Source organism: Hemiscyllium ocellatum, chromosome 38, assembly GCF_020745735.1.
Source record: "Hemiscyllium ocellatum isolate sHemOce1 chromosome 38, sHemOce1.pat.X.cur, whole genome shotgun sequence".
NCBI classification, from domain to species: domain Eukaryota; kingdom Metazoa; phylum Chordata; class Chondrichthyes; order Orectolobiformes; family Hemiscylliidae; genus Hemiscyllium; species Hemiscyllium ocellatum.
This window is the reverse complement of record NC_083438.1, coordinates 39,054,129-39,062,709: the sequence shown is the minus strand read 5'-3', so window position 1 is coordinate 39,062,709 and position 8,581 is coordinate 39,054,129. Positions and strand designations below refer to the sequence as shown.

Here is an 8,581-nt window from a genome sequence, read left to right as displayed (position 1 = left end):
GCACTATGGGACAATTTCCCATGGCCAATCCACCCTAACCTGCACATCCCTGGGCACTATGGGACAATTTCCCATGGTAAATCCATCTTAACCTGCACATCCCTGGACACTATGGGACAATTTCCCATGTACAATCCACCCTAACCTGTACATCCCTGGGCATTGTGGGACAATTTCCCATGGCCAACCCACCCTAACCTGCACATCCCTGGGCACTATGGGACAATTTCCCATGGCCAATCCACCCTAACCTGCACATCCCTGGGCACTATGGGACAATTTCCCATGGCCAATCCACCATAACCTGCACATCCCTGGGCACTATGGGACAATTTCCCATGGCCAATCCACCCTAACCTGCACATCCCTGGGCACTATGGGACAATTTCCCATGGCCAATCCACCCTAACCTGCACATCCCTGGGCATTGTGGGACAATTTCCCATGGCCAACCCACCCTAAACTGCACATCCCTGGGCACTATGGGACAATTTCCCATGGCCAATCCACCCTAACCTGAACATCCCTGGGCACTATGGGACAATTTCCCATAGCCAATCCACCCTAACCTGCACATCCCAGGATACTATGGGACAATTTCCCATGGCCAATACACCCTAACCTGCACATCCCTGGACACTATGGGACAATTCACCATGGCCAATCCACCCTAACCTGCACATCCCTGGGCACTATGGGACAATTTCCCATGGCCAATCCACCCTAACCTGTACATCCCTGGGCACTATGGGACAATTCCCCATGGCCAATCCACCCTAACCTGCACATCCCTGGGCACTATGGGACAATTCCCCATGGCCAATCCACCCTAACCTACACATCCCTGGGCACTATGGGACAATTCCCCATGGCCAATACACCCTAACCTGCACATCCCTGGGCACTATGGGACAATTTCCCATAGCCAATCCACCCTAACCTGCACATCCCTGGGCACTATGGGACAATTTCACATGGCCAATCCACCCTAACCTGCACATCCCTGGGCACTATGGGACAATTTCCCATAGCCAATCCACCCTAACCTGCACATCCCTGGGCACTATGGGACAAAATCCCACGGCCAACCCACCCTAACCTGCACATCCCTGGGCACTATGGGACAATTTCCCATGGCCAATCCACCCTAACCTGCATATCCCTGGGCACTATGGGACAATTCCCCATAGCCAATCCACCCTAACCTGCACATCCCTGTGCACTATGGGACAGTTTCCCATGGCCAATCCACCCTAACCTACACATCCCTGGGCACTATGGGACAGTTCCCCATGGCCAATCCACCCTAACCTGCACATCCCTGGGCACTATGGGAAAATTAAGTATGGCCAATCCACCCTAACCTACACATCCCTGGGCACTATGGGACAATTTCCCATGGCCAATACACCCTAACCTGCACATCCCTGGGCACTATGGGACAATTTCCCATGGCCAATCCACCCTAACCTACACATCCCTGGGCACTATGGGACAATTCCCCATGGCCAATCCACCCTAACCTGCACATCCCTGGGCACTATGGGACAATTTCCCATAGCCAATTCACCCTAACCTGCACATCCCTGGGCACTATGGGACAAAATCCCATGGCCAACCCACCCTAACCTGCACATCCCTGGGCACTATGGGACAATTCCCCACGGCCAATCCACCCTAACCTGCACATCCCTGGGCACTATGGGACAATTTCCCACGGACAATCCACCCTAACCTGCACATCCCTGGACACTATGGGACAATTTCCCATGGCCAATCCACCCTAACCTACACATCCCTGGGCATTGTGGGACAATTTCCCATGGCCAACCCACCCTAAACTGCACATCCCTGGGCACTATGGGACAATTTCCCATGGCCAATCCACCCTAACCTGCACATCCCTGGGCACTATGGGACAATTTCCCATAGCCAATCCACCCTAACCTGCACATCCCAGGATACTATGGGACAATTTCCCATGGCCAATCCACCCTAACCTGCACATCCCTGGACACTATGGGACAATTCACCATGGCCAATCCACCCTAACCTGCACATCCCTGGGCACTATGGGACAATTTCCCATGGCCAATCCACCCTAACCTGCACATCCCTGGGCACTATGGGACAATTCCCCATGGCCAATCCACCCTAACCTGCACATCCCTGGACACTATGGGACAATTCCCCATGGCCAATCCACCCTAACCTACACATCCCTGGGCACTATGGGACAATTTCACATGGCCAATCCACCCTAACCTGCACATCCCTGGGCACTATGGGACAATTTCCCATAGCCAATCCACCCTAACCTGCACATCCCTGGGCACTATGGGACAAAATCCCACGGCCAACCCACCCTAACCTGCACATCCCTGGGCACTATGGGACAATTTCCCATGGCCAATCCACCCTAACCTGCATATCCCTGGGCACTATGGGACAATTTCCCATAGCCAATCCACCCTAACCTGCACATCCCTGTGCACTATGGGACAGTTTCCCATGGCCAATCCACCCTAACCTACACATCCCTGGGCACTATGGGACAGTTCCCCATGGCCAATCCACCCTAACCTGCACATCCCTGGGCACTATGGGACAATTAAGTATGGCCAATCCACCCTAACCTACACATCCCTGGGCACTATGGGACAATTTCCCATGGCCAATACACCCTAACCTGCACATCCCTGGGCACTATGGGACAATTTCCCATAGCCAATCCACCCTAACCTGCACATCCCTGGGCACTATGGGACAATTTCACATGGCCAATCCACCCTAACCTACACATCCCTGGGCACTATGGGACAGTTCCCCATGGCCAATCCACCCTAACCTGCACATCCCTGGGCACTATGGGACAATTAAGTATGGCCAATCCACCCTAACCTACACATCCCTGGGCACTATGGGACAATTTCCCATGGCCAATACACCCTAACCTGCACATCCCTGGGCACTATGGGACAATTTCCCATGGCCAATCCACCCTAACCTACACATCCCTGGGCACTATGGGACAATTCCCCATGGCCAATCCACCCTAACCTGCACATCCCTGGGCACTATGGGATAATTTCCCATAGCCAATTCACCCTAACCTGCACATCCCTGGGCACTATGGGACAAAATCCCATGGCCAACCCACCTTAACCTGCACATCCCTGGGCACTATGGGACAATTCCCCACGGCCAATCCACCCTAATCTGCACATCCCTGGGCACTATGGGACAATTTCCCATGGACAATCCACCCTAACCTGCACATCCCTGGACACTATGGGACAATTTCCCATGGCCAACCCACCCTAACCTGCACATCCCTGGGCACTATGGGACAATTTCCCATGGCCAATCCACCCTAACCTGCACATCCCTGTGCACTATGGGACAATTTCCCATGGCCAACCCACCCTAACCTGCACATCCCTGGGCACAATGGGACAATTTCCCATAGCCAATCCACCCTAACCTGCACATCCCTGGGCACTATGGGACAAAATCCCACGGCCAATCCACCCTAACCTGCACATCCCTGGGCACTATGGGACAATTCCCCATGGCCAATCTACCCTAACCTGCACACCTTTGAACTGTGGGAGGAAGCTGGAGCACCCGGAGGAGACCCACACAGACACAGGAGGGACCATGCAAACTGCACACAGACAATGTTGGAATCGAACCTGAGTGCCTGGCATTACCAGCAGGATATCTGTATCCAATGAGGCGATGCTTATGAACTCTCTCATAACACCAGAAACCTGGGGATTGGGGAATCCAATAGTTTTGGCAGTTACCAATTGCACAAACTGATTACAGTCATCGACACATCAGTGTCTGGGCTGGTCATGAAGTGATTTAGTCGCTATAGAACAGCCTGGCCTCTCATGGGGGGTCATGTTTCAAGTGGTCCCAGGGGAAGATGGAGTCTGAGACCTTCACATCTTCAGGTCACATGTTACGATGCAGTGATAATGACCCAAGCATGTCATTACAAGGCATACCCACCGTCTGGGAGAAACAGGGGGCCATGTTTGGATGATGCTTCCCTTGTGGAATAGTCTAGACCAGGGGGACTCAGTTTAAAAAGCTGAAGATCAGTACGGGTTCTCTCTCTCTTTTCTGTCTCTGAGGGTCCTGCCTCTGGGGAACACAATTCCTTCAACAGCAATGGGACATCAGATGTGTTTAACTGTTGAAATATTGACGGCAGGGGTCGAGAGTTTCTTGACCGACAAAGGAGGGTCAGGTCAAAGGTTATGAGGAGGGAGGTGGGCGTGGGGGGCTTCAGATGATCCTAATGAAAGACAGCCAGGCTAGAGGGGCTGAACGTCCTGCAGCAGCTCCTAGAACCACACAGTCAGAGAACGCAGGAGGTGGATGGGCCATTCGGCCCTTCCAGGTTGTTCTACCATTCGATGAGGATGATGGCTGACCATCCCTTTACTCACTGCCTTCCTGTGATCCCTTTATCCCTGAGGGACCGATCTAACTCAATGTTCTAGCTCAGACCCCCTCAGTGTCAGTCTGGTCTCGCTCCCTGCCGGTCAGTCCCGGGAATGATCTGGGAAAGGTTTCGCTGCTCTCCCTCCATCATCAGAACATCCTTCCTCGGTTTAGAAACATCCCCTGTCCCCCCAAAACCACACACACACACACACTCCCCCCAGCGAGGGGTCGACCCTTGTCCAATCGCAGCAAGACTTCCCACAATTCTTGGAAGTGGTTAAGCAGAGCAAAGTTGTAATGAGAAAGCCCAGCTGAGATAAAAAACAGGAACTGCACTCGGTCACACGAACCCAAAATAGCAAGAGATAAACCACACACCAAGGTAAGAAACAGAGCTGATTGCCATCAGGCGTAGGTTAGACCGGTTCAGCAGGATGTTGTAATGAAGGGACTTAACAGCAAAACATCAAACACACAGAGGTAACATTCACTGAGAAAGATTATCTCACTCTCTCTCACCTGTGGGTGCAGAATGCAAATGTGTGCAAAACAACCGAGGTTCTATAACCAATACAGGATGGTCCACACTCTCCGACAGTGCCCACTCCCTCAGCACTGACCCTCCCACAGTGCGGCACTCCCTCAGCACTGACCCTCCGACAGTGCCCACTCCCTCAGTACTGACCCTCCCACAGTGCCCACTCCCTCAGCACTGACCCTCCAACAGTGCCCACTCTCTCAGCACTGACCCTCCCACAGTGCCCACTCCCTCAGCACTGACCCTCCGACAGTGCCCACTCCCTCAGCACTGACCCTCCCACAGTGCCCACTCCCTCAGCACTGACCCTCCCACAGTGCCCACTCCCTCAGTACTGACCCTCTGACAGTGCAGCATTCCCTCAGCACTGAACCTCCGACAGTGCCCACTCCCTCAGCACTGACCCCATCGACAGTGCGGCACTCTCTCAGCACTGACCCTCCGACAGTGCCCACTCCCTCAGCACTGACCCTCCGACAGTGCCCACTCCCTCAGCATTGACCCCATCGACAGTGCGGCACTCCCTCAGCACTGACCCTCCGACAGTGCCCACTCCCTCAGCATTGACACTCCGACAGTGCCCACTCCCTCAATACTGATCCTCCGACTGTGCAGCACTCCTTCAGCACTGACCCTCCGACAGTGCCCACTCCCTCAGCACTGACCCTCCGACAGTGCGGCATTCCCTCAGCACTGACCCTCCGACAGTGCCCACTCCCTCGGCATTGACTCTCCGACAGTGCCCACTCCCTCAGCACTGACCCTCCGACAGTGCCCACTCCCTCAGCACTGACCCTCCGACAGTGCCCACTCACTCAGCACTGACCCTCTGACAGTGCCGCGATCCCTCAGCACTGACCCTCTGACAGTGCCCACTCCCTCAGCACTGACCCTCCGACAGTGCCCACTCCCTCAGCACTGACCCACCGACAGTGCGGCACTCCCTCAGCACTGACCCTCTGACAGTGCGGCACTCCCTCAACACTGACCCTCCAACAGTGTACATTCCCACAGCACTGGCCCTCCGACAGTGCGGCACTCCCTCAGCACTGACCCTCTGACAGTGCGGCACTCCCTCAGCACTGAACCTCCGACAGTGCGGCACTCCCTCAGCGCTGAACCTCCGACAGTGCGGCACTCCCTCAGCGCTGACCCTCTGACAGTGCCCACTCCCTCAGCACTGACCCTCTGACAATGCCCACTCCCTCAGCACTGACCCTCCAACAGTGCCCACTCCCTCAGCACTGACCCTCCGACAGTGCGGTACAGATTGCCTCAGTGACTGACAAAGTGAATTTTGAGACGGACGATAAGGGAAATAGAAAGGGAGATAGAGAGAGAGATAGAGACGGAAGTAGGGAGGGTGATAGAATGATAGAGAGAGAAATGGAGAGAGATAAAGAGATAGAGAGGAGACAGTGAAATCCTGCGAACGGATGAGGGGAGATTCTGAATAAAGCAACGAGCCTTTTCATGTGCAGGGGTAGTGTCTGTATCCCTCGAGCAGGGGTCCCCCTTTTCTCGTCCCACCTACTCCAGAGGTGTGTAATGACAGCCGTGAACGAGCTGGGTAGAGAAATGGGTTCCTAACTATCCCGAGGCTGAAACCTTGAGATCTGAACACTGCACGAACAAGTCCCAGAACGATCGCAGGACGTGCCCACCAGGAGTGCATTCGGCCCCTTTGCGTCTCTCCTAGCCCTCCACAGTTCGGACCCTGTGCTCCAATTGCTTCCCTCTCTCTTCCCCCCCCCCCCATCTCTTGCCCCTTGCCCCAACCAAACCTCTGCAGATCCTCCCCCACCACCGCCCCCCACGCCCCATCTCCCTGACCAGCATCCCCACCCCAGATTTTCAAAAGCTCCCCGTCCATCCTCCCAAGGTACAGCAACAATTGGCCACCCCGATAAACAAATGGCCCCACTCCCCCCAAACCCTCCCCCCCAATCCCCTGGACCTCTCCCTCCTTCGATCGCCGGAGGGAGACCGACCCTCACCCGTGCTACGCCCCGACCCCTGGCCGCCAAGACTCTGTGCATTGTGCTAGCCGCCTGTCTCCTCCCCGGGGTGGTGGTGGTGGGGAAGGGGTGCACCAACCTGAGGTACCCTCGCCAAGACTCGAGTCGGGCAGAGGGAGGCTTCAGTGGGTGTCCGTCAGGAGGCAGCGATATCACCTCAGTCGCAGGAGAGTGGGGCCCAGCCGATGAGGAAGTAGAGGGTGGGGGCGGGGCGGTACAGGGAAGGGAGCGGGTAGGTGAAGACAAATTCAAATATCCCCTCTCATCGCTTGGCAACTGTTACTTTCATCGAAGCCCAAGCGAGATTTGACAGAAGCCAGATTGAGACGCTAACCACAATCACATGACCACCCTGTCAGTGACTCACATTTTCCACGGGGTTTGATCGCTGTAAACATTTGTCACTAGGCCCTTCAGAAAGACTTTCCACGCGGTTAACCACATGCTCTGCCTCACTGGCTACCGTTCGGCCCCTCGAAAACTCTCCCTCTCACTCAGACCTGTGTCTCTTTCCAGCCACCCTCACCCCCCCTCTGTCATGCCCAGATGACAGTTCAAGATGGCTGCCACGCTCTCGGGGTAGGCTGTGTTCGTGCTCCTGGGCCCGTGCGCTTCATTCGGCCGCTTCCTCCCTTCTTCCCTCACCCTTTCCGTCTTCTTTCTTTGTCTTCATCTGTTTCCTTTCGTCAGCGGCTGGGAAGGGGTGACATGGAGGAGGGGAGTGGCTGGGGAGCGACTCTTGGTGAGGTGGCCTGATGGTGGAGCCTGTAGTAGGCCCACAGTCTGGGATTCCTTGTTGTGGTGGGCCCAGAGCACAGACCCCCAGGTATCAGCAAGGCGGCAGCGACCCCTGGCTATGATAGGCCTGAAGCCTGGGGCTCCTGGCTATGCTAGACCCAGAGCCTGGGACTCCTGGCTCTGATAGGCCCGAAGCATGGAACTCCTGGCTATGATAGGCCCAGAACCTGGGACTCTTGGCTATGATAGGCCCAGAACCTGGGACTCTTGGCTATGATAGTCCCAGAGCCTGGGACTCCTGGCTTTGATAGGCCCAAAGCCTGGGATTCCTGGCTGTAGTAGGCCCGAAGCCAGGGACTCCTGGCTATGATAGGCCCAGAGCCTGGGGCTCCTAGCTGTGGTAGGCCCAGAGCCTGGGACTCCTGGCTATGATAAGCCCGAAGCCTGGGATTCCTGGCTGTGGTAGGCCTAGAGCCTGAGACTCCTTGCTGCGGTAGGCCCGGAGCCTAGGTTGCAGGGCGAGTGTGGGTCTGGAACATGCCCTGGCATCGGGGCAGCAGGGGGACCAGTCACGCAGAGATGGTGTCTGAAGAGCAGTGACCCCTAAGTCGGTGGGTGTGGAGCGGGTGCTGTGGGCAGGTCAGCTCAGGCCTTGCGGTGGAGGTGACTGAACGAAGATAGATGTCCTTTCACAGACCGGTCTTTCAATTCTTGCCACATTTCGAATGGAGCGGGATTGTGGTGAGAGTGGGCAGTGTGGGGAGGTGAAGTTTTGATGTACGTCTTCAACAGTGTTGCTCACGGTGGAAACATCCGGAAACTGAAA

General features: G+C 55.4%; 1 protein-coding gene across 1 annotated transcript in view; it reads right to left on the bottom strand.

Annotated features, from left to right (window-relative positions):
• Positions 1-7,245, bottom strand: part of LOC132833932 (B-cell receptor CD22-like) — an 89,434-nt gene extending 82,189 nt beyond the window's left edge. The window contains exon 1 of the mRNA XM_060852611.1: positions 7,097-7,245. The gene's annotated coding sequence lies outside the window, so the exon portion shown is untranslated. The remainder of the gene's footprint in view (positions 1-7,096) is intronic.
• Positions 7,246-8,581: the final 1,336 nt, after the last annotated feature.